Source organism: Thalassophryne amazonica, chromosome 3 (genome assembly GCF_902500255.1).
Source record: "Thalassophryne amazonica chromosome 3, fThaAma1.1, whole genome shotgun sequence".
Classification (NCBI taxonomy): domain Eukaryota; kingdom Metazoa; phylum Chordata; class Actinopteri; order Batrachoidiformes; family Batrachoididae; genus Thalassophryne; species Thalassophryne amazonica.
In genome coordinates, this window is record NC_047105.1 from 87,288,476 (window position 1) to 87,314,331 (window position 25,856).

Here is a 25,856-nt window from a genome sequence, read left to right on the forward strand (position 1 = left end):
GCTAGAGTTTTCTACAAGCAAGCACTAATGCTTTGTTGATGGTTTGCACCCTGTCGTGGCTTGATAAATGTTGCAAGATTTTTTTTTTTAACGTTGTAAACTTAATTTGGTTTTTTCAGACTTTGTGAAGTTGAAGAATTTTGGGAGCAGAAAAATACAATCCCAAATCAGAAGAAGTTGGGCTGATATGGAAAATGCAAATTAAAAAAAATGCAGTAATTCTAACATTTACTTTGACTTCTGTTTCATTGCAGACATTATGAACCAAAGCGGTTCCATGTTTGTGTGGTTAATGGCGTCCAAGGGTATTTTCTGGCTTTTACCATACTATCAGTAATTCCCGTTTTAAGGTATTTTCTTTGATTATAATGCCCATGTGCTGTACCGTATTTCCTTGATTAAACGCCTGACAATTCAGAGTTTTTGGATGTGACTCTAGATCCTTACTGCCGGTTCAGATTGGGCCACAATTTATACATGCATGCGAATGAATCATCTGCACAGAATCATCCGCCCTCATTGCTGACCTGCAGCAGCCGGAGGAGATATTGAGAACTAGATGCTATATGACAGATGTAAACTGGTTGTCTTTGGTTCGCCACACCCAGGAATATGTGTGAAACTTATAAATTACAGAGCAGGCAGCAAGCTGTATTTTGTTAATACTAACCTGCCTTGAATACGAGCGCCGGTTCTGCACATGGTTTGAAAAAATAAACGCCTGGGCTATTAATCAAGGAAGTATGGTATATCAAATTTTTTTTGAGAGGATATAAGCTACAGATATACATATTGACATTTTGTGACATAGTATTGACATAATCAGCCACTTTGCTTTCTGTATACCTGATAATGTCACACCTCTGGAGCTAAGCAGAATAGGTCCTGATTAGTGCTTGGATGGGAGACCTCTGTGGAAGACAAGGGGCTGTGTCTGTTTTTCCAGGTGAGGCTGGAGTTGTATCAGTAGAGCAGCATCAGACATAAAACCTGTGCAAAATCAAAATGAAGATCTGCACTGGCTCCACTGTGGCGAACCTGAACAAAACAGCACAGCTGAAAAACAGAGACAGCAATTGATGACATATGAGAAACATTAAAAAGGACCTTAAAGTGCGTATCACTAGTAAATAAAATGTCAAGTGTGCTGACTATTTTAAATAAATAAAGAATTATGAATTTCTATTTGGTGCCATGTGCCCTGAGAAATCTTAGTCACAAACATGGGGAATTTAGCCTGATTTGAGCTTCTGCTGATAAACCAATAATTTGCATTAATCTTTTCCAAAATTGACTTTGGAAACGATGGGAAAAAAAAAATATTTTCCAAAATTAAAGGAACTTTAACTTTTGACCCCTGTACAAAGTGAAACCAGCCAGGGCCATGAAAACTCAGCGAATCCGAGGAATTCCACGGATTTCATCATTGAGTTGTAGTCTGTAATCGTGATCGTCATTGAGTTTTTAAAATGCCTATCACAAAGCGTTCTTTTTTAGGACATCGTGCGGACACTGATCTGATAACAGATACAGATCAGTGTCCGCAGAAGTCCGTGGAGAAAAATGCTTCACTCAAAGCTTAGCTGTTACGACAGTTGTCGTAAAGCGGGTCTGTTTGGTTGCTACGGTGATGCTGTGTGCCTGCTCCAAGACGCTGAAGCTAAAAGTAGCTTATGGACATTGCAAAATTTTAGAGCCATCAAGTTTTTAAAGAAAAATTTTGCAGCATGTCTGTGTCACGGAGCGATGTCAGACCGAGGGAAGATGGCAAAAAACATGGTTTGAAAAAGTTTAATAAGGACAAAAATCCGTGGAATAGTCGCTGGCTTGAATTTAACACATCTGAAAGCTAAAAGAAACGGGAAAAACAAACTGCATCTTGTGCCCTCAGGAAACATAGTAAAAAAATTTTTGTCTCTGGAAAATAAACATTGTGCTATTTAAATAGGATTTCAGACAAGATTATGTGACTTTTTTAAAATTAATCTAGACTTTCTTTCATTAGAAAAAAGACATTTTGGCTTTGAATGGGTTTACAGGAATTTACACATATAACTTGAATTTTTATTAATGTAGACTTTATTTCATGGGGAAAAAGACATTGTGAATTGGTTTACAGGTATTGACACAAGAATGTAAGTTGACTTTTTTTTTTTTTATTAATGTAGACTTTCTTTCATTGGAAAAAAGACATTGTGGCTTTGAATGGATTTACAGGAATTTACACAAGAATATAAGTGACTTTTTTACTATACGGCATGTTATTGATATTTTACCATGATTTTCAAAATATTCTACAAGCTTTAGATGTGGTTTTTGAAATGCTTTAACAGTGTTTTCAGTCTTCATGAATTTCATGTAGTGTATCTGTTCTGAGTTAATGAATAATTTGGTTTGCAGTTAAAAAGAAAATCATTCCAGGTCCTAATTCTATGCCATATTCTGTTATTTCAACATTATCATTAACAGTCCAAATGAAAGGTTGACTCGAGGATCATATCCACTTTTCAGATTTTTTCTTCCAGGAGATGCTGAAAATGTATCATTCGATACAAAATTAATTTGGTTCCTGGGGCCGCGCGGGCCCTAGACCCCAGCTCCAAGGGGGGTGAGCCCCCAGACCCCCTGCACATTTTCCTCGGATTTCACAGCCTTGACTGAAACTGACTTTTGTCACCATTCTTGCTGTTTTTACCCCATAACTCCATAAAGGCCCCTTCACACATAGTGCAAAGTTTGGACGACGTTTGAATAAATATGGCAAAACAGCGCAAAACAGTTCGAATTTACACACCCGAAACATCGTGCCGACGGGCAGGCGTGCACGATCTTGGTGTGAGAGCTCGTGCACGCGACAGTGTCTTTTGAGCGGGAACCGTGCCAGGTGCACCATATCGCGGCACTTATGTGGAATTTAAAAAAAATGGCCGGTACCTGTGGGACCACATCGCACCGCTTATGTGGAATAAATAAAAAATAAAACCAGCCAGTACCTGTGGGACCACATTGCACCGCTTATGTGGAATAGTAAAAAAAACAAAAAAAACACGTGCCACCCACTGGACGCAAACCCGCTCCTTTCAAAAGCCAGTCAGCAACTTTACCACTGAGCTACGGAGCTGTTCTTTGAACGCTGCATCATATTAGGAAGGACATGTCCACATCTACTGGTCCGGTGCATCCAGTCAACCGTGCGCATGTTCTGCCGAACACGTGTGTCTTGTGGGCGGCGGCGTGGCACAGCACAGACACCACGTCATGTGTTTCAAACCTGGCAGGCTGTGTCCACTCCTTGCGCGCACTCGCTCGCTGCAACTTGTCGCCACGACAATATATGGTTTTATTTATGGCCACGTAAGTACAGTAATCAGACACACGCGCCTCACAGTGGACAGTTGTTAGTCCATGTCTGTCCAAACACAGTAGGTGTTGTCCAGCTGGAATGTCCAGAATGACAGATCACCACAGCTGCTTCTGTCATAGGAACACCTCCTGTCACTTCTCAGCGCACACACCAAAGCCACATTTGTGGGGAACTTGGACAAATTTCTCTGTGAGTACGACAGTGGTAGTCTGTGGTCTGTTATTGTGCCAAGAGTGCGACTGGCCACACATTTTCTAAGTGCCATGCGAGCAGTGTTAGATGTTTATGCATGTCACCTGGAATTTGGCTGACACCTGCCACGAGAGGGTTTGATGGTTTTTGCACAGTGCACACTCTGTCATTCAGCCACTGGTGTGCGCAAATAGTTGTAGCTTCAGATGTATGAGGCATTAGAGGGATGATTTCACACAGTTTACACACAATTTCTGCGTCATGCGCACTAAGTGTGCACTTCGTCCAAACTTTGCACTATGTGTGAAAGGCCCTAACATTGAATCACAGATAGTCCAAACTATACCTTTATGGAATCTCTGTAATCAGACAAATAATGTGGTCATCTTTTAATTTTGACCCCTGTGTAATTCTTTAATTGACTCCTACCTGGCTGCCCATTTAAAATTCAAGTGGACACCCTGCTTTTTCAAAAGGGTAATGTCTAATGGCCCAGTCACATGGCATATGACAATTCCTGAAGAAAGGGAAAAAAGTAAAAAAAAAACAAAAAAACAATTTGTTGAGAAAAAGCGGACAAAGGAGCTTTATCACTGAATAGCCTGCGAACCAAGAGCACAAAAGGGATGAAAGAAAAACTAAACGAAACCGAAGCTAACGTTGATCTTGGCGCTCTAAACGAAGCGCGCCTGGAGCCACTGCTCGAGCAGTGTGTGTCTCCATCTCTGCGTTCCAGAAACTCTGCGCTGGTACAGAGCTCAGCTGCAAACAGAAACGCGTGAGTCGACCCACTGTGGAGATCTGTGCACACGTCGGTGGATCCACCACCTGCTCTGGTTCCTCGTCTGGAACAAAAGAGGGATCATCTCCTTTATCACCAGAATCCTCACTGTCTGGTTGAGACTCTGAGGATACGCGGCGGACTCCATTAGATTAGATTAGATAAGCCTTTATTCATCCCTCAATGGGGAAATTTCAGATTTCCACACTCACATTCCATATACAAACAGCAATTGATCTACAATTATTACTTGTTTACCGTAATAATGGCCATCTTGCTCCAGTTAAAAAAAACCTGAAGCGCTTGTTCAACATTCATAAGACACCTCATTTTTAGAAAAAACAAACGCACACCACCACTCACGCTAAATACGGCACCAAATTATACACACTGCAAACATGCCAAATATTTCTCAAAACTCTCAAATACCAAAACTCTAATCGCTGTCTATACACCTGAAATGCACGCGTATGAGACAGAGAGAGAGAGAGAGAGACGCTGTCTGTTCATCCGTAATTCGAACGTACAAGACAGAAAGAGAGAGAGAGAGAGAAAGAGAGAGAGAGACAGATGCTGACTCTCTTTGATGGCTCAGAGTCAATCAATCAATCAATCAACTTTTTTCTTATATAGCGCCAAATCACAACAAACAGTTGCCCCAAGGCGCTCCACATTGCAAGGCAAGGCCATACAATAATTATGAAAAACCCCAACGGTCAAAACGACCCCCTATGAGCAAGCACTTGGCCACAGTGGGAAGGAAAAACTCCCTTTTAACAGGAAGAAACCTCCAGCAGAACCAGGCTCAGGGAGGGGCAGTCTTCTGATGAGACTGGTTGGGGCTGAGGGAAAGAACCAGGAAAAAGAGATCGATCACTAATGATTAAATGCAGAGTGACGCATACGGAGCAAAAAGAGAAAGAAACAGTGCATCATGGGAACCCCCCCACAGTCTACGTCTAAAGCAACATAACCAAGGGATGGTCCAGGGTCACCCGATCCAGCCCTAACTATAAGCCTTAGCGAAAAGGAAAGTTTTAAGCCTAATCTTAAAAGTAGAGAGGGTATCTGTCTCCCTGATCTGAATTGGGAGCTGGTTCCACAGGAGAGGAGCCTGAAAGCTGAAGGCTCTGCCTCCCATTCTACTCTTACAAACCCTAGGAACTACAAGTAAGCCCGCAGTCTGAGAGCGAAGCGCTCTAATGGGGTAATATGGTACTACGAGGTCCCTAAGATAAGATGGGACCTGATTATTCAAAACCTTATAAGTAAGAAGAAGAATTTTAAATTATATTCTAGCATTAACAGGAAGCCAATGAAGGGAGGCCAACACGGGTGAGATATGCTCTCTCCTGCTAGTCCCCGTCAGTACTCTAGCTGCAGCATTCTGAACCAACTGAAGGCTTTTTAGGGAACTTTTAGGACAACCTGATAATAATGAATTACAATAGTCCAGCCTAGAGGAAATAAATGCATGAATTAGTTTTTCAGCATCACTCTGAGACAAGACCTTTCTGATTTTAGAGATATTGCGTAAATGCAAAAAGGCAGTCCTACATATTTGTTTAATATGCGCTTTGAATGACATATCCTGATCAAAAATAACTCCAAGATTTCTCACAGTATTACTAGAGATCAGGGAAATGCCATCCAGAGTAACGATCTGGTTAGACACCATGCTTCTAAGATTTGTGGGGCCAAGTACAATAACTTCAGTTTTATCTGAGTTTAAAAGCAGGAAATTAGAGGTCATCCATGTCTTTATGTCTGTAAGACAATCCTGCAGTTTAGCTAATTGGTGTGTATCCTCTGGCTTCATGGATAGATAAAGCTGGGTATCATCTGCGTAACAATGAAAATTTAAGCAATACCGTCTAATAATACTGCCCAAGGGAAGCATGTATAAAGTGAATAAAATTGGTCCTAGCACAGAACCTTGTGGAACTCCATAATTAACTTTAGTCTGTGAAGAAGATTCCCCATTTACATGAACAAACTGTAATCTATTAGACAAATATGATTCAAACCACCGCAGCGCAATGCCTTTAATACCTATGACATGCTCTAATCTCTGTAATAAAATTTTATGGTCAACAGTATCAAAAGCAGCACTGAGGTCCAACAGAACAAGCACAGAGATAAGTCCACTGTCCGAAGCCATAAGAAGATCATTTGTAACCTTCACTAATGCTGTTTCTGTACTATGATGAATTCTAAAACCTGACTGAAACTCTTCAAATAGACCATTCCTCTGCAGGTGATCAGTTAGCTGTTTTACAACTACCCTCTCAAGAATCTTTGAGAGAAAAGGAAGGTTGGAGATTGGCCTATAATTAGCTAAAATAGCTGGGTCAAGTGATGGCTTTTTAAGTAATGGTTTAATTACTGCCACCTTAAAGGCCTGTGGTACATAACCAACTAACAAAGATAGATTGATCATATTTAAGATTGAAGCATTAAATAATGGTAGGACTTCCTTGAGCAGCCTGGCAGGAATGGGGTCTAATAAGCATGTTGATGGTTTGGATGAAGTAACTAATGAAAATAACTCAGACAGAACAATCGGAGAGAAAGAGTCTAACCAAATACCGGCATCACTGAAAGCAGCCAAAGATAACGATACATCTTTGGGATGGTTATGAGTAATTTTTTCTCTAATAGTCAAAATTTTGTTAGCAAAGAAAGTCATGAAGTCATTACTAGTTAAAGTTAATGGAATACTCAGCTCAATAGAGCTCTGACTCTTTGTCAGCCTGGCCACAGTGCTGAAAAGAAACCTGGGGTTGTTCCTATTTTCTTCAATTAGTGATGAGTAGAAAGATGTCCTAGCTTCACGAAGGGCTTTCTTATAGAGCAACAAACTCTTTTTCCAGGCTAAGTGAAGATCCTCTAAATTAGTGAGACGCCATTTCCTCTCCAACTTACGGGTTATCTGCTTTAAGCTACGAGTTTGTGAGTTATACCACGGAGTCAGACACTTCTGATTTAAAGCTCTCTTTTTCAGAGGAGCTACAGCATCCAAAGTTGTCTTCAATGAGGATGTAAAACTATTGACAAGATACTCTAACTCCCTTACAGAGTTTAGGTAGCTACTCTGCTCTGTGTTGGTATATGACATTAGAGAACATAAAGAAGGAATCATATCCTTAAACCTAGTTACAGCGCTTTCTGAAAGACTTCTAGTGTAATGAAACTTATTCCCCACTGCAGGGTAGTCCATCAGGGTAAATGTAAATGTTATTAAAAATGATCAGACAAAAGGGAGTTTTCAGGGAATACTGTTAAGTCTTCTATTTCCATACCATAAGTCAGAACAAGATCTAAAATATGATTAAAGTGGTGGGTGGACTCATTTACTTTTTGAGCAAAGCCGATAGAGTCTAATAATAGATTAAATGCAGTGTTGAGGCTGTCATTCTCAGCATCTGTGTGGATGTTAAAATCGCCCACTATAATTATCTTATCTGAGCTAAGCACTAAGTCAGACAAAAGGTCTGAAAATTCACAGAGAAACTCACAGTAACGACCAGGTGGACGATAGATAATAACAAATAAAACTGGTTTTTGGGACTTCCAATTTGGATGGACAAGACTAAGAGACAAGCTTTCAAATGAATTAAAGCTCTGTCTAGGTTTTTGATTAATTAATAAGCTGGAATGGAAGATTGCTGCTAATCCTCCGCCCCGGCCCGTGCTACGAGCATTCTGACAGTTAGTGTGACTCGGGGGTGTTGACTCATTTAAACTAACATATTCATCCTGCTGTAACCAAGTTTCTGTTAGGCAGAATAAATCAATACGTTGATCAATTATTATATCATTTACCAACAGGGACTTAGAAGAAAGAGACCTAATGTTTAATAGACCACATTTAACTGTTTTAGTCTGTGGTGCAATTGAAGGTGCTATATTATTTTTTCTTTTTGAATTTTTATGCTTAAATAGATTTTTGCTAGTTATTGGTGGTCTGGGAGCAGGCACCGTCTCTACGGGGATGGGGTAATAAGGGGATGGCAGGGGGAGAGAAGCTGCAGAGAGGTGTATAAGACCACAGCTCTGCCTCCTGGTCCCAACGCTAGACAGTCACAGTTTGGAGGATCCCAAAAAATTGGCCAGATTTCTAGAAATGAGAGCTGCTCCCTCTAAAGTGGGATGGATGCCGTCTCTCCTAACAAGACCAGGTTTTCCCCAGAAGCTTCCCCAGAAGAGTCACGCTTCTCTCATAATCAGTCTCTCATAAACATACTTTTACAACTGCACACAAGAAGGAAAGAACATGCAACTATTTTACCAAGCCATGACAATGTAAACATGACAAATAATGACCTTTTTAGACTGCTCCAAATGCTTTCTTCAGCGTGCAAGCGCAAATGGCTCCGACTTGTGCGCTCCTCTGTGATTCAGGAAGATTGGAGCCGTTTTTAGCAGAAAACTTGCAGAGAAAATGATTAATCCGCCACAAAATAATTATTTTATATATGTAGTATCCAGCACAGCATGCGTGGCTGCAGGTGGAACAAAGCACGGTGTCTAGCAGGGAACACAGCGGGTGGTATCGTCACGACGACGTGCGTGCAAGTGTGAGGATCAAAGTCGTGCAATATGCAGTGATCAAGGATCACTTCCTCAAAACCTTTGAACGGTCAGGCGCTGAAAGGGGCAGCAGGTTCTTCTGTTTGCAGAGGCTGGAGGAAAAAAAGCCCTTCAGAGTTCATGGACAGAATGCTGCAGCTCCCGCCGGACTTTTTGTGCAGCAACTCTCATGTGCGTTGCACTGGTAGACACCACGATCACGGCAAGCCAGTGATGTTCCTGACAGGCCAACACTAGGGATGACTGGCAGCTCTCGCCACATCACACACAGTGGCAGAAGCCCACACCACACACAGCAGCAGCACTGGCGGAGGACCTGCAGCTCCTCCACAAAAGCGCTCAAAAACTGGCTTTTGTACTGTGTGAAAATATTCAGCTGGTGAACGAAGTCAAACAAAAGGCTAATGTTACAAAAACTAAGCAGACAATAGGCTAACGTTACAAAAACTAAGCAAACGATAAGAAACCGTCAAGAACGACAGCAAAACTAAATACGGACGAATTGAGGTTTTCGTTGCCCTTCGTTAAAAATTTTCAAGAGTTTAAAAATCCTGATGAAGCGACTGCTACAGGAACGAACCTGAGCGAAGGTTAAACGATGCCAACGAAAGTCCAGATTTCTTCTTTCATTAGGGCTTCGCTGCCCTTCGTTAAGTGCCGTGTAACTGGGCCTTAAGTTGTATTTGTGCCAAATTTGGTGCTTGCGTCACTATTTCAAGGATTTTTTTCAGTTATCCACTGCACTAGGACCAGATTCTGTTCAGACAGGTAATAGTGCCTGATTCTGGATTCTGGATCAACATGGCTGTCAATCTGTTGTGCATTTTTCAGATGCACTCTGCCTTATTTTACTTTTATGAGCTTTATCAATACTTGCACAAGTTAAAGCGTTGGGACCAATGATTTATATTCTGGTTTTAATTTTTTTTTAAAAGATAGTGTTGACTGGAGTGAAATATGCCCTTTAAAGGTTACTTAATGTCCTTACAGTATTCATCAGGTGCTCTTTGGGAGCTAAACCATTAACAGCCCATCTTCCTGTCTCTCCTTCATGCAAGTAGAGCCATCAGGAAGGTGGGAAAGCTTATCTGATTCCTTGTGCTCATCTCTTTTAGGAAAACTGTTCACATAGCAAAGTTTAATATACGAACTGTGCACACAGCAGCCACTTTAATGGTTGACAGACAACAGTGATTGGTCGAAGAGGTGAGGATGCTCTATCTTTCCCTGGTTACTGCTGCTGCAGTCTACTCTTACGGCACCTTTTGCATGCAGCTGACCTGCATGCGTATGAGGAAGGAGGAAAAACTGGGACTGAAAGTGAGAGATAAAGAGGCCATATGGCCTGTGCATTAAAGAGTCTTTCCCAAGCCTACGCTCCATCTTGCGCCTGTTGGGAAAGTGTAGTGACACGGACCCACAACAGGGGGCGCAAATGAACGGTCAATAGATGAGCCAAAAAGTAACAATTTAATGTTGTGAATGTGCACAACGAACATACAGACAATCACAGAATATCATAACAGTCAATACACAGAGGTGACGTGTGGGCAGGCTCGAGGATAGAAGACGTCTGTCCTGAGAAGAGCCGGAACCACACGATTTCCGCCGCCCCAGAACCTGGTGAATACTGGAGCTGCCAAGTCCCGAATTCCCAGGTGATCACCGTCCCCGACTGTCGGATCTGGTACTGCTGGCGAAGAACAAAGACAGTCAAGTGTGGGTGTGTGTACACCCAGTAACAACTACGGTGGGAATGCCACCTCCACCTCTCATTCAATATGTTGCAGCGGTCTCAGCTGAAAAGGAGTGCCGTCTTGCACAGCCTCCTCACAAACGACCGGTTCTCCTGCAAATTCTCAAAATAACAGAGTTACAAATCTCACAAAAAGGCTGAGAGTGTTACCTCCTATGAAGTATGATATCTCGGCAACGAGGTGGAGATGACGTCTGGTCTTTATGGAGTGAGATGATTTTGAGTAGATGGGTGACAGCTGTCAAGAGGTAATGAGCGACAGCTGTCACCCCTGGCTGTGTTCATGGCGGCAGCGCCCTCTTGTGCCTGAAGCCCGCACTTCAGGCAGGGCGCCCTCTGGTGGTGGGCCAGCAGTACCTCCTCTTCTGGCGGCCCACACAACAGGACCCCCCCCTCAACGGGCGCCTCCTGGCGCCCGACCAGGTTTGTCGGGGTGTCGGCGGTAGAAGTCGGCCAGGAGGGCCGGATCCAGGATGAAGCTCCTCTTCACCCAGGAGCGTTCTTCGGGTCCATACCCCTCCCAGTCCACCAAGTACTGGAACCCCCGGCCCATCCGACGGACGTCCAGGAGCCGGCGCACCGTCCAAGCCGGCTCCCCGTCGATGATCCGAGCAGGAGGCGGCGCCGGTCCGGGAGCACAGAGGGGTGAGGTGTGGTGAGGTTTGATGCGGGACACGTGGAAAACCGGATGGATCCGCAGTGAAGCCGGGAGTTGGAGCTTCACTGCGGCAGGACTGAGGACTTTGAGGATCCGGAAGGGGCCAATGTACCTGTCCTGAAGTTTCGGGGAGTCCACCTGGAGGGGGATGTCCTTCGTGGAAAGCCACACCTCCTGCCCGGGCCGGTAAGCAGGGGCCGGGGATCGCCGGCGGTCTGCATGGGTCTTCGCCCTCGTCCGGGCTTTCAACAAGGCAGAACGGGCGGAGCGCCACACCCGACGGCACTTCCGCAGGTGGGCCTGGACCGAGGGCACACCGACCTCTCCCTCCACCACGGGAAACAACGGGGGCTGATACCCCAAACACACCTCAAATGGGGAGAGGCCGGTGGCAGAAGACACCTGGCTGTTATGCGCATACTCGATCCAGGCCAGATGGTTACTCCAGGCCGTCGGGTGCGCGGATGTGACGCAGCGGAGGGTCTGTTCCAATTCCTGGTTGGCCCGCTCTGCCTGTCCGTTCGTCTGTGGATGGTACCCGGACGAGAGGCTCACGGTGGCCCCCAGTTCCCTGCAGAAGCTCCTCCAGACGTGTGAGAAGAACTGGGGACCACGATCAGAGACGATGTCGGAGGGTATCCCATGCAGACGGACGACGTGGTGGACCAGGAGGTCTGCTGTCTCCTGGGCTGTTGGGAGCTTCGGGAGGGCCACGAAGTGGGCCGCCTTGGAGAATCGGTCCACTATCGTGAAGATGGTGGTGTTGCCCTGGGACGGCGGGAGGCCCGTGACGAAATCCAGGCCGATGTGGGACCAGGGGCGATGAGGCACCGGCAGCGGCTGGAGGAGTCCTTGGGCCTTCTTATGTACTGCCTTGCCCCTGGCACAGGTGGTGCAGGCCTGGCTATATTCCCAGACGTCGGCCTCCTTGGACGCCCACCTGAAGTGCTGCCGGACAACTGCCACGGTCCTTCGCACCCCTGGATGACAGGAGAGCTTGGAACCGTGACAGAAGTCCAAGACTGCAGCTCTGGCCTCTGGTGGGACGTACTGACGGTTCTTCGGACCGGTTCCGGGGTCCGGGCTCCGTGCCAGGGCCTCCCGGACGGTCTTCTCCACGTCCCAGGTGAGGGTGGCCACGATAGTGGACTCCGGGATGATGGGCTCCGGTGGATCCGACAGCTCTGTTTTGACTTCGTCTTCGTGTACTCGGGACAAGGCATCCGATCTCTGGTTCTTGGTCCCGGGGCGATAGGTGATCCGGAAGTCAAAACGCCCGAAGAACAGTGACCAGCGGGCTTGCCTGGGGTTCAGCCGCTTGGTGGTCCTGATATACTCCAGGTTCCGATGGTCAGTGAAAACCGTGAAGGGCACAGACGCTCCCTCCAACAGGTGTCTCCACTCCTCAAGAGCCTCTTTCACCGCAAGGAGTTCTCGATTGCCAACGTCATAGTTCCGTTCAGCCGGGGTCAACCTGCGGGTAAAGTAGGCACATGGGTGAAGAACCTTATCGGTCTCTCCGCTCTGGGACAGCACGGCTCCTATCCCTGAGTCAGAGGCGTCCACTTCAACCATGAACTGGCGGCTAGGGTCGGGCTGCACCAAAACTGGTGCAGTAGAGAACCGTCGTTTCAACTCCGTGAACGCGGCTTCGCACCGATCCGACCAGGTGAAGGGGACTTTTGGAGAGGTCAGGGCTGTCAGGGGGCTAACTACCTGACTGTAGCCCTTAATGAACCTCCTATAGAAATTAGCAAAGCCAAGGAACTGTTGCAGCTTCCTACGGCTTGTTGGTTGGGGCCAATCTCTCACCGCCGCAACCTTGGCCGGATCAGGGGCGACGGAGTTGGAGGAGATTATAAACCCCAGGAAGGACAAAGACGCGCGGTGAAACTCGCACTTCTCGCCCTTCACAAACAGTCGGTTCTCTAACAACCGCTGCAGGACCTGACGTACATGCTGGACATGGGTCTCAGGATCCGGAGAAAAGATGAGAATATTGTCCAGATATACGAAGACGAATCGGTGCAGGAAGTCCCGCAAGACGTCGTTAACCAAGGCTTGGAACGTTGCGGGGGCGTTGGTGAGGCCGAACGGCATGACCAGGTACTCAAAGTGACCTAATGGGGTGTTAAATGCCGTCTTCCATTCGTCTCCCTTCCGGATCCGAACCAGGTGATACGCATTTCTAAGATCCAGCTTAGTAAAGATTTTGGCTCCATGCAGGGGGGTGAACACGGAATCTAACAATGGCAACGGGTATCGGTTGCGAACCGTAATCTCATTCAGCCCCCTGTAATCAATACATGGACGAAGTCCGCCATCTTTCTTGCCCACAAAAAAGAAACCTGCCCCCATCGGGGAGGTGGAGTTCCGGATCAGCCCGGCAGCTAATGAGTCCCGGATGTAGGTCTCCATTGATTCGCGCTCAGGTCGTGAGAGGTTGTACAGCCTGCTGGACGGGAACTCAGCGCCTGGAACCAAATCAATGGCACAATCGTACGGACGGTGCGGGGGAAGGGTGAGTGCCAGATCCTTGCTGAAGACGTCAGCAAGATCGTGGTACTCAACCGGCACTGCCGTCAGATTGGGAGGGACTTTGACCTCCTCCTTAGCCTGTGAACCGGGAGGAACCGAGGATCCTAAACACCCCCGATGGCAGGTTTCGCTCCACTGAACCACCACCCCAGACGGCCAATCAATCCGGGGATTGTGCTTCAACATCCATGGGATGCCCAAAATCACGCGGGAGGTACAAGGAGTTACAAAAAACTCAATCTCCTCCCGATGGTTTCCAGACACTACCAGAGTTACTGGTTGTGTCTTGTGTGTGAGTAAAGGGAGGAGGGTGCCATCTAGTGCCCGCACCTGCAATGGCGAAGGAAGCGCCACCAGAGGGAGCCCTACCTCCCTTGCCCATCTGCTGTCTAGCAGATTCCCTTCTGACCCCGTGTCCACCAGTGCTCGGGCTTGAAGGGTTAAATCCCCACTCAGGATTGTGACTGGGAGTCGTGTGGCAATTTGTGTGTGTCTCACTTGAATGGTTTGACCCCTCCTTAGCCCAGTCTCTAAGGGCGGTTGTTGTCGTTTTGGCCGTTTGGGGCAGTTTCTCTGTGTGTGCTCAGTTGAGCTGCAGAGAAAACACTCTCCACGGATCAGCCTCCCCATTTTGGCCCTGTGCGTTTCCCTAACAACGTCAGCAGGGGGAGCTGTTGCCCCACAAAGCGCTGCGGCTGTGGAGCGTGGGGAGGGCGGCGCCTTATTGAACCCGGAAGGGAGAGGGGCGGCGCGTATCCGGTCACGTCCTTCGCCTCGCTCCCGACGGCGTTCCTCCAACCGATTGTCTAACCATATAACGAGATCGATAAGCCCATCTAAATCCCGCGGTTCCTCCTTAGCTACCAGCTGCTCCTTCAGAACCAACGACAGTCCGTTTACGAAGGCGGCGCGGAGCGCAACGTTATTCCAGCCGGACCTCGCAGCCGCGATGCGGAAGTTGACTGCATAAGCGGCTGCGCTCTCGCGTCCCTGTCTCATTGACAGCAGCACAGTTGAAGCGGTCTCTCCTCTGTTAGGGTGATCAAACACTGTTCTGAACTCCCCCACAAACCCAGTGTATGCTGATAACAACCGTGAGTTCTGTTCCCAGAGCGCCGTAGCCCAGGCGCGTGCTTTACCCCGAAGCAGAGCAATCACATAAGCTATTTTACTAGCATCTGCCGCGTACATGACGGGACGTTGTGCGAAGACGAGCGAACACTGCATAAGAAAGTCCGCGCACGTCTCCACACAACCTCCGTATGGCTCAGGAGGGCTTATGTATGCCTCAGGGGATGGTGGGAGGGGTTGTTGAACCACCACTGGAACGTTTATATCCTGCACAGGGTCGGCAGGAGGACGAGCTGCAGCAGCGCCCTGAGCGCTCGCCGCCATCTGTACGGAGAGAGCCTCCACCCTGCGGTTCAGGAGGATGTTTTGCTCAGTCATTTGATCCAACCGAGCCGTAAAGGCGGTGAGAATGTGCTGCAGCTCACCAATCACGTCTCCTGCAGACGCCTGCGCTCCCTGCTCTCCCATTGGTCGTTCAACAGCCGGGTGACGCCCCTCGGAGTCCATGACGCTGGCCGAGGTATCCTGTTGGGAAAGTGTAGTGACTCGGATCCACAACAGGGGGCGCAAATGAACGGTCAATAGATGAGCCAAAAAGTAACAATTTAATGTTGTGAATGTGCACAACGAACATACAGACAATCACAGAATATCATAACAGTCAATACACAGAGGTGACGTGTGGGCAGGCTCGAGGATAGAAGACATCTGTCCTGAGAAGAGCCGGAACCACACGATTTCCGCCACCCCAGAACCTGGTGAATACTGGAGCCGCCAAGTCCCGAATTCCCAGGTGATCACCGTCCCCGACTGTCGGATCTGGTACTGCTGGCGAAGAACAAAGACAGTCAAGTGTGGGTGTGTGTACACCCAGTAACAACTACGGTGGGAATGCCACCTCCACCTCTCATTCAATATGTTGCAGCGGTCTCAGCTGAAAAGGAGCGCCGTCTTGCACAGCCTCCTCACAAACGACCGGTTCTCCTGCAAATTCTCAAAATAACAGAGTTACAAATCTCACAAAAAGGCTGAGAATGTTACCTCCTATGAAGTATGATATCTCGGCAACGAGGTGGAGATGACGTCTGGTCTTTATGGAGTGAGATGATGTTGAGTAGATGGGTGACAGCTGTCAAGAGGTAATGAGCGACAGCTGTCACCCCCGGCTGTGTCCATGGCGGCAGCGCCCTCTCGTGCCTGAAGCCCGCACTTCAGGCAGGGCGCCCTCTGGTGGTGGGCCAGCAGTACCTCCTCTTCTGGCGGCCCACACAACAGCGCCTTTTCTTCCTGCACATCTCCTTCACTTTCCAATATAGCCTGTCTTTTTTCTTCCCATTTTCTCATACCTGTGGCAATATCCGGTTGAGCTGAAATAAATAGCCACATAAAAGTTGAATTGTGAGGCACCAACACAGGTCACATCCTTAAATGCTAAACACAAATTAAATGCCAGCAGCAATATGTCTCATGTTTGATATAAATTATGATTTGAGCCTCAAGCTTTCTATAGTTTAAAACTGTTGTGTGTCTGTCTGAAGCCCTCACTTGTGATTAGTATTCTGTAAAATCCTCATGAATGTCATTGTTTCAGTGTAACTACTGTATTGTGAAGTTATTTAGATATACAGGTGGGAACAAAAATTTACATAACTCATCACGAATGTCACAGCAATATTGAATGTCGCAGCAGTATTGGATGGGATGACTGTGTAGCATCCATCGATAATAGAAGAACAAAAAATGGCACCCTTTATGTGCCCACCAGGACCCTGCAATTAAACAGACTTCATGAATCACATGCAAACAAGAGGCCTACTTTAAGGCCCTATAGCAGGAAAGGATATAATATGTGTTTTAGGATATTTGAAATGATCACTTGTGGATAATTTTACCTCGAATACTGGGGGCACCACCTATGAATCAGAATCGGAGAATCTGAATCGCCTTTATTGTCATTGTAATTTGCATTACAACAAGATTTGAGTGCAACTCCAAAAAGGTGCTTTCCGTGGTGTGAGTGATTTTTAGCCAATATAAAAGATAGTGAAATTTAACGGTAAATTATTCAGAGTATATGTACAACTAATATAAACATAAGGTAAAATAAAATAAAATAAAATGTGGACCAAGTAAAATGTAAAATGAGAATTATATACAACTGTGGAATCATATTGCACGGGAAAATTGCACATGGTTTACAGATATTGCACAAGAAACTTGAAAGGTGTGGATTAGAGTGATTTGTTACTGTTCAGTGCAGTGATCGCTCCAGGGAGAAAGCTGTCCCTGAGTCTGTTTGTCCTAGTTTTGATTGACCTATACCGTCGGCCGGAGGGTAGTAGGTCAAACAGGTGGTTGCTGGGGTGGGATGTGTCTTTGCTGATGCTGGCAGCTCTGCTGAGGTAGCGAGAGCTGGCAGTGTCCTCCTGGGCAGAGAGCAACCAGTGATCCCCTGGGCTGTTTTGATCACCCTCTGCAGCGCTCTCATGTCTGCTGCTGAGCACTCCCCCATACCACGCTGTGATGCAGTACGTCAGGATGCTCTCGATGGTGGTTCTGTAGAACAACACCAGCAGCTTCTCCTCCAGATTGTTTCTCCTGAGCACCCTCAGGAAGTGGAGTTGCTGCTGGGCTTTCTTCACCACCACTGTGGTGTTGGCAGTCCAGGAGAGGCTGTCAGACAGCTGCACTCCCAGGAACCTGATGGAGCTGACCCTCTCCACACAGTCCCCTTGGATGTAGAGCGGGGCTGGGTCAGCCCTGTTCTTCCTGAAGTCCAGGATTATTTATTTTGTTTTTGACTGAATGATATTATAACAAGGTTATAATATCTATGATTTTAGGGTCAGTCAATAGGAAATATTAAAATCGGTCTCTAACAGTCGTAAATTCCACTGATCAAGTCCGACCCCCTCTGTAAAACCACAGAAAATCACATACAACTTCATGCGTTTAAAACATTTATTTCACTCATTCAGGAGTTAAAAAACAGTACATATCACAGTAAGCAATTTGATGATGATGAATTTCACTGAGCAATTATTATATGATGTTCAGATAATTTGGTTTAGTTGTGGGAATTCAAGAATGAATTTCATCCTAATCAGCAGGGAATTTACTTTGGTATTTATTAACATGAGAGATGGTTAATGCCGGTGAATAGAGTTATATAAAGCCACTCTGTTTTACCTGACACCGTAGCCCGATCTTACTTGGATGCTGTGCAGATCGGTCTCCATACATCAGGTGCTGGGAATTGTCTCGTTGCAGTCAATGATCCTTCCATCACACAGCTGCTTCAGGGACCTTGACAAAGAGACTCTGCCTGTCACCACACCCAGTTTTGTGTGTTACCGGGAACGCTTTCCTTTTTTAGGCTGTGACTTGTGACGGCGGTTCAAATCGCTGCGTGATTCAGCTGACCTGAATGTTTTATCTCTGCAGCGCTTGTAGTCTGGGATTGTCAGAATAAAGGCTTGAGTGTCTTTATTTTCTATTCGCCAAAACAAAAATTCATCTTTCGTTGTCGTCTTTGGAAGCCGGATCAAATCAAACTCAATACAAAAATAGTTGACTTTGTAAGAAAAATGTTTGCGAGGTGAATTTAGAGTTCAAGAAGAAAAAAGGTTTCAATTTGAAAAATCGGAAAAGGAAGTTAAATTCGCTTGTGCGTTTAACTTTACAAAAGTTGAGCAAAAGTTATCTTTAGGAAAAAGGAAAAAGTAATTTATTGTTGGCGCGCACAAACAAGAAATAAGTTTACACAACACGTGGTTGCAGACAAAGGGTCATAAAAATTTGGACGGCTTGGCAGCATCTTGCGACCCAAATAAAAGATGCAAGAGTCGGCGGATGAAAAGAAGAGAGTAAGAGTCAGAGGAAGAGCGCGATTCCCCAGGGGGCGTACTGTAGTTTTCTTCTTTGTTCCTTTGTCTAGTTTTATAATAAATCAGCGTCTGTTATTCTTAAAATTCCCTCTTACAAACCAAACAAGTCCTGTATTGCAAAACTCTAGTAAACAATGTCCTTAGAAGTACCACCCAACACAATTATGTATATGAAAAAGCACATTGGATAAACTTTCTACAATCTTTTATCAGAGCAAAAGTGCAGGATATACATACTCCATGGGTGAGATTAAATGATCTCAGGTTATTTTCATTCTTTTTTTTTAAGTTACAACAACCAAAATACAACTTTTTAAACATGGTCACAGTTCTATAATACTATACAAGTTACTTGCATGCCCTTCCCCAATTTGTCCAACAGGGGTCACTCTTGGTTCACGGACTGGAAGGGACTGGGTTTTGGATTTCATCGGAAAATCTTAAATCCGTTAATCCTGCATTGATTTGAACCAGACAAACTACAGTGTGATTCCCAAGTTGATGGCAGTTCGTCTGTGATATGACTTTACTGTAATCTGGCTGTAAAGACATAGACATAGGAAAAAGTAAATCTTTTTGGGGTCTGTGTTTTTTAGATGAGAAAGGAGTTGGCAACATCTGGTTTCTGGGCTGATAAGGGGCTTCACAGCTCCATGAGGAATGCACTTTAGAGAATCTTAAATCCTGTTAGTGGTCGGGGTTGATGACAGCTGGCCATCCTGTGCTATGGTCAGGAAAGCCTTTTGACAACTTGATATTTCCCATGTCTTGGTTGGAATGGGTTTCTCTTTGAAGAATGCTTTTTATGACTTCTGTTTAATACAAACTTAAGAGGTTGAATGGTGGATGCAGGCTTCTCGCTACAGCCCGGTCACACGGCATACGACAAAGTCACAAATCGTTGAGAAAAGGTGGATGAATGAGCTTTCACTTTTCCAATCACTGAATGGCCTGCCAAACAAGAGCGCAAAAGGAACAAAACGTAACTGAAGCTAACGTTGACCATGACACTTTAAACGAAATGTTCACGACCATGACTGACAGCAGCAAATTGTTAAAAATAACATCTGTTTTGTTTCAGCGAGTTGCTTCTCTTCCTCTTTCTTGCTGCTGAGGAGGCGTCAGCGAGCCATGCGTTCGCGCATATGTGTGTGCAGGCATGCATAGACTGAAGACGCACTAGAGCTGCAGCCTACATCCCTCCATCTGGAACATTTGGAAAAAAAATTGATAGTAAATACATAGTTGATAAAACTTTCTTAACGCTATTGTTACTGCATGAAAATGTTCAGCTGGTCGAGGCTTTAGTTATTGATTCGAAGCTGAGCGAAGGGTAGACGATGTCAACGAAAGTCCAGATTTCTTGTTTCTTTTGAGCTTCGTTGCTTTTCGTATATTGGACGGAATGGTTGTGTAGCATACATCGACAATAGAAGAACAAAAAAATGGTACCCCTTATGTGCCCACCAGGACCCTGCAATTAACCTGGCTACATAAATCACATACAAACAAGAGGCTGTTAACAATTTTTACATGTGGCTGCCTGAACAAGCCCAGACATGTCCAACTGCACCAGCATTCTTATTTACTGCATATTTACTATGAGTTGCATTTTTTAAATTATTAGTATTATTATTATTATTTGTATTATTTGTATTATTACTTTTACTAGTTTGGGAGGTCCTGTAAGTTGTACTCCGAAGTGACTTATATGTGAAAAATAGGGGTGAAATGAGACACAAAAATCACTGTTCTGTAACTTTTCAATACAGTAGAAGCAAGAAATGCAACAAAAGAAAAAAGATATTTAGCTTGCCTTCCTTAGGCCAGTGTGTGTATGAATAGTTTTTCCACATTGTCACAAAATGATTTTCTTGAATTGAATTAAATCACTAGACAAGTAATTTTGCCATAACGTCAAGGAACACAACTGTAAGTTGCTTTTTGGCTGTCAGCTAAAGGTGTCACGGTACACAGAAGTCACAGTTTGGTTCATATTTGTGTTTAGACATCACAGTTTGGTATGAGTTTGGTTTTAACATGTAGTTGTTTTACTCTGTGAACAGCAGAGAGCTGCCATCAAAGACGTTAGCACTGTGAGACAAAGTGTAAATGTAAACTGGATTTCTGTAAATTGGATTACATCTCTTGTCATTCGTGTTGGGATGAATTTTGTTACAGCTGAACCCAAACGAAATGAAATGTGGGAAGCTGCGGTGAAAAGCAAAACTAGGGTTTATTGTACCAGACAGTGGAAATGTACAACAGAGCAATTTAGAATTTGCAAGGACGCCTGGAGCATGGAGACCCAGACTGGACTGCTGTTGAAGTGGAGATGACCAAGGATAGGTGGATGGAAGACCTGAGCCAGAGGACGAGGACTGAAGAGAGGCTGGAGACCGGAGCCAGGTCGCCGTCCAGGGAGTTGATGGAGGCAGGGTCTCTGTGGAGGAGCAAATGATCAGGTGAGCAACATAAATACTCACACGAGCACAAAACAGGCATCAGAATGCACAACAGCTAAAAAAAGCTCAGTTAGGCTTGGAAGGAATGCACAAAAACTGTATCTTGGAAAATAGAGGAGCCAGATACTGTGCTGAGACAACTGAGTTTCTGGCAAAGGTGGAAGTGTTGTACAGGTGTCGCAGACCGAACCGTTCCCCCTAAAAATTGGTCTGCCCTGCCTTCACTGCGCATGTGCCATTTTGGAGCTCAGCCGCTCGTCTAAGAAAGAGTCTCTTCACCCAAAGTGATCAAATGGATTCATGGGATTATTAACCATCAGATGACAATGTAAAACCTCTTAAATCATTCTAAAGTCAGTTTTAAGTAGAAACATTGGTATTTTAAGCAGAAATGAGGCGATACTCCGTGACGCTTTGAAATGACTGGCGCGCAGTGAACGCATCAGCTAGCATCTTGTGTAGCCTCGGCGCTCTGATCACTTCATTCGTCTTTTATGATGAAATAATGCTGAATTTATGTGGAAAAGATTGTTGTACAAAAGCTTCAGATATCTGTTGCTGAGATAGATGGTGACTGGAGTGCAGTTTTAAGCAGAAACGATGTGATAATCTGTGAACCGCGGCTAATGACGCATGCGTAGTGAGGACAGGGCAGACCGATTTTTAGGGGGAACCGTTCGGTCTACGACACTGGGGTTTAAGTACTGCTGTTGATGAGGAGCATCAGGTGTGATAATCAGCTCTGCAGCACACCACCTGGAAACACACAGAGGGAGAGAAGGCAGGAACCAAGGCAGCACACAACAGCACTCCCCCTCCTCCCCTCAATGGGAGCCCCAGGTGACCTACCAGGACGGTCGGGATGGTCCCGGTAGAAATTCCACAGGAGAGAGGGGTCCACGATGATGCCCCACGATACCCAGGAGTGTTCTTCGGGCCTATAGCCCTCCAAGTCCACCAGATACTGGAACCCCCGGCCCTTACGACGAACATCCATAATCTGCCTAACGGCAGATTGGGATGACCATCAATGATCTAAGCACGAGGAGGACGAGATGCAGGAGGGCATAGTGTTTTGGTGTGAACAGATCTGTCCCTAGACACATGAAAAACCACGTGGATACGGAGGGACCGGGACAGGCGCAGATGCACTGCTGATGGGCTGAGCACCCTGTCCACCACGGAGGGTCCACAGAAGCGGGGTGCAAGCTTGCGGGACTCAGTTTCAAGGGGAATGTCCTTCGATGACAGCCAAACCTCCTTACTGGCCTGGTAGCAAGGGGCTGGGCTTTGATGCCTGTCTACATGGCGTCAGGTCCTTTCCTTTGTCCTGAGTAGGGCGGAATAGGCTGACTTCCACACCCATCGGCAGTACCGCAGATGGAGCTGTGCTGAGGGAATGGAGAGGTCATCTTCCTGATTGGGGAAGACCAGTGGTTAATAGCCTAAGGAGGCTTCAAACGGGGAGAGTCCAGTGGCAGCACAAATCTGGGAATTATGGGCATATTCTACCCAAGGCAGGTAGGTGCTCCAGGTGTACGAGGGAGCTGTTACGCAGCGAAGAATGGACTCCAGATCCTGGTTTACCCACCTGGCCGTTGGTCTGATGGTGGAAACCAGACAAAAGACTGACGAAGGTGACCGGGGCTGAGCAGAAAGAATGCCAGACTTGTGAAATGAACTGGGGACCTCGATCAGACATGATGTCCATAGGGATTTCATGCAGCCAGAACACATGGTGGACTAGGAGGTCCGCAGTCTCCTGGGATGATGGTAACTTCAGCAGGGCCACAAAGTGTGCCACCTTGGGGAATGGATCCACGCCCGTGAGGATGTCGGTGTTTCCCTGGGATGGAGGTAACCCTGTGATGAACTCCAGGCAGGCGTGGGACCAGGGGTGAATAGGAGTCGGCAGAGGTTCAATCCAATCCAATCCACTTTATTTATAAAGCACATTTAAACAGACCCGAGTCTCCAAAGTGCTGCACAACAAAAGCATAGACACGGAAAATAGCAATAATAACAATAAAATAGATAAGATTAAATAATACATAAATAGATAAAACCTGTAGACCTGGAGGCAGTTGATGATATATTGTGGGGCCAGTCCATTCAGAGCTTTAAAAACAAACAAAAGTATCGTAAAATCAATTCTGAAACGTACAGGGAGCCAGTGCAGAGAAGCCAAAATTGGGGTAATATGCTCACGCTTTCTGGCCCCTGTTAAAAGTCGAGCCACTGAATTCTGGACTAACTGCATTCGGGAAAGTGCATTATGGCTAATCCCCGAATAAAGTGCATTGCAGTAGTCTAAACGAGAAGAAATAAAAGCGTGCATGACTTGTTCATACAATTTAAAAGGGATAAAAGGTTTCACTTTTGACAAAAGACGAAGGTAAAAAAAACTCAATTTTAAAACCGCGTTAACCTGTTTATCAAATTTAAGATCGCTGTCTATGGTGACACCAAGGCTGGTGACTTTGGGATGCACAAAACTTTGGAGAGGTCCCAAGTCAAAGCGGGAATTGCCAAACAGAATTATCTCAGTTTTTCCCTCGTTAAGTTTTAAATAATTCTGTGCTAACCAAGCCTTGACATCACCGAGACAGTCGAGAAGGGGTGTCAGGGGGCAGTGGTTATTCTTGACAATCGGCATGTAAATTTGGCAGTCATCAGCATAAAAATGGTATGACATGCCATGTTTTCTAAATATCTCCCCGAGTGGGAGGAGATACAGAGCAAAAAGAATTGGGCCTAAGATAGAACCCTGGGGGACACCGCACTGCAGGGGAGCAGAAGAGGAGCAGGAGTCCCCCAGCCTCACAGAGAAGGACCTCCCACTCAAGTAACACTCAAACCACTTCAAAGCAATCCCCCTGACACCCACACAGGTTTCCAAGCGAGATAAGAGAGTTGCATGGTCCACTGTGTCAAAAGCAGCAGTCAGGTCTAAAAGCACTAAAATAGCAGAGCTTCCCGCATCAGCTATTAAAAACAGATCATTAAAAACCTTAAGAAGTGCAGACTCTGTACTGTGAAACGTTTTGAAATGGGTCTAAAATGCCATGTGCATCTAAAAACGGCTGAACTTGAGCAAGCACGCATTTCTCCAAGATCTTGGAAACCAAAGGAAGCTTAGAAATGGGCCGATAACTTGCTAAAGTCACAGGATCAAGGCCAGGCTTCTTAATCAGAGGCTCAACAACAGCATTTTTACAAAAAGTGGGGACAGTTCCAGAGACCAGACTACTGTTTATTACCTCGCTCACAAAGGTGCCAATGGTGCCCCAAACCTCTTTAAAAAAGTGAGGAGGAACTGGGTCTGTAGGACTAGTAGAGGCTTTGAGTTTACTTACAATCCCAGTAAGAACAGCAAGTGGCACAGGCTCAAACTGGCTAAATGCTGCCGTACATGCATTAGCCCCTGGACCACAAGGTGAAGAGGGCGAAATATTGGTCCTTATCGCAGCAACCTTATCATTAAAAAAGGAGAGAAATCTCTCACAGGTTTCATTGGTTATTTCCAATGCAGTGGAAGGATTAGGATTAAAAATAGAGTTCACAGTTTTAAAAAGAACACGGGGTTTGTTAACACTGTTGGCAATTAAGTCAGATAAATATTTTATTTTCTCTGCTTTAACCACACATTGATAGTTCCTTTTGTCTTTAAGAACCTGGTAAAAAACCTCCAGGTGGTTCTTTTTCCACCTCCGCTCCGCCCTCCGACACTCACGCCGAGCTGCACGCGTAGTGTCATTTAGCTCCTGCCTGGACTTTGGGCGCATGATTTTAAGAGGAGCTACGCTGTCCAGCACATCAGAGCAGGTGGAAACAAAAGAGTTCATCAGGTGCTCCGTGTTCATGTTTATAGATGGACACGGGTTTAAAAGACTACACGCTGCAGCGGTAAAGAGAGAGCTAAAATCAGCCGCTGTGGTAGCCTTAATAGCACGGCTATGACGCACAGCTGGCAGCTGCTCTCCAAAAGTTAAAAACACGTCAAACATGACAGGGCACTGGTCAGAGAACACAGCATCCTCAACAATAACATGGCCAACCGAAAAGCCATGCGACAACACCAGGTCCAGTGTGTGTCCGTGTATCTGCGTTGAGCCAGTGACATGTTGTGTTAGATTAAAAACTTCAAATAAGTCTAAAAAGTCTCTGGCCATCGGCACGGACTGACAACATATATGCACATTAAAATCTCCGACAATTAAAATCCTGTCATAATGTGTACAGATAGAAACCATCAAATCATAAAAATCCTTGATGAAATCCATGTTGTGTCTTGGTGGTCTGTAAATGACAGCGCACAACACTGGATCAGTCTGTCGAGCTCTTAGCTTGAAACAGCTCAGTTCAAACGAGGCAAAAGTCCACTCCGTAACAACTTTGTGCTGAATGCCAACCCGTAGAACAGTAGCTATTCCTCCGCAACGACCAGAGGCTCTTGGTGTGTTAATAAAAGTACAGTCAGGAGGTAATAACTCTGAGAAAGCGGTGGACTCACCAACGTTGATCCACGTCTCAGTTAAAAACAGTACATCC

The 25,856-nt window shown here is 45.7% G+C and overlaps 1 protein-coding gene across 1 annotated transcript in view; it reads left to right on the forward strand.

Moving 5' to 3' along the window:
• The window catches only part of LOC117507219 (MICOS complex subunit mic25a-like), a 351,981-nt gene that overhangs the window by 162,581 nt on the left and 163,544 nt on the right, over positions 1-25,856 (forward strand). The window lies entirely within an intron of this gene.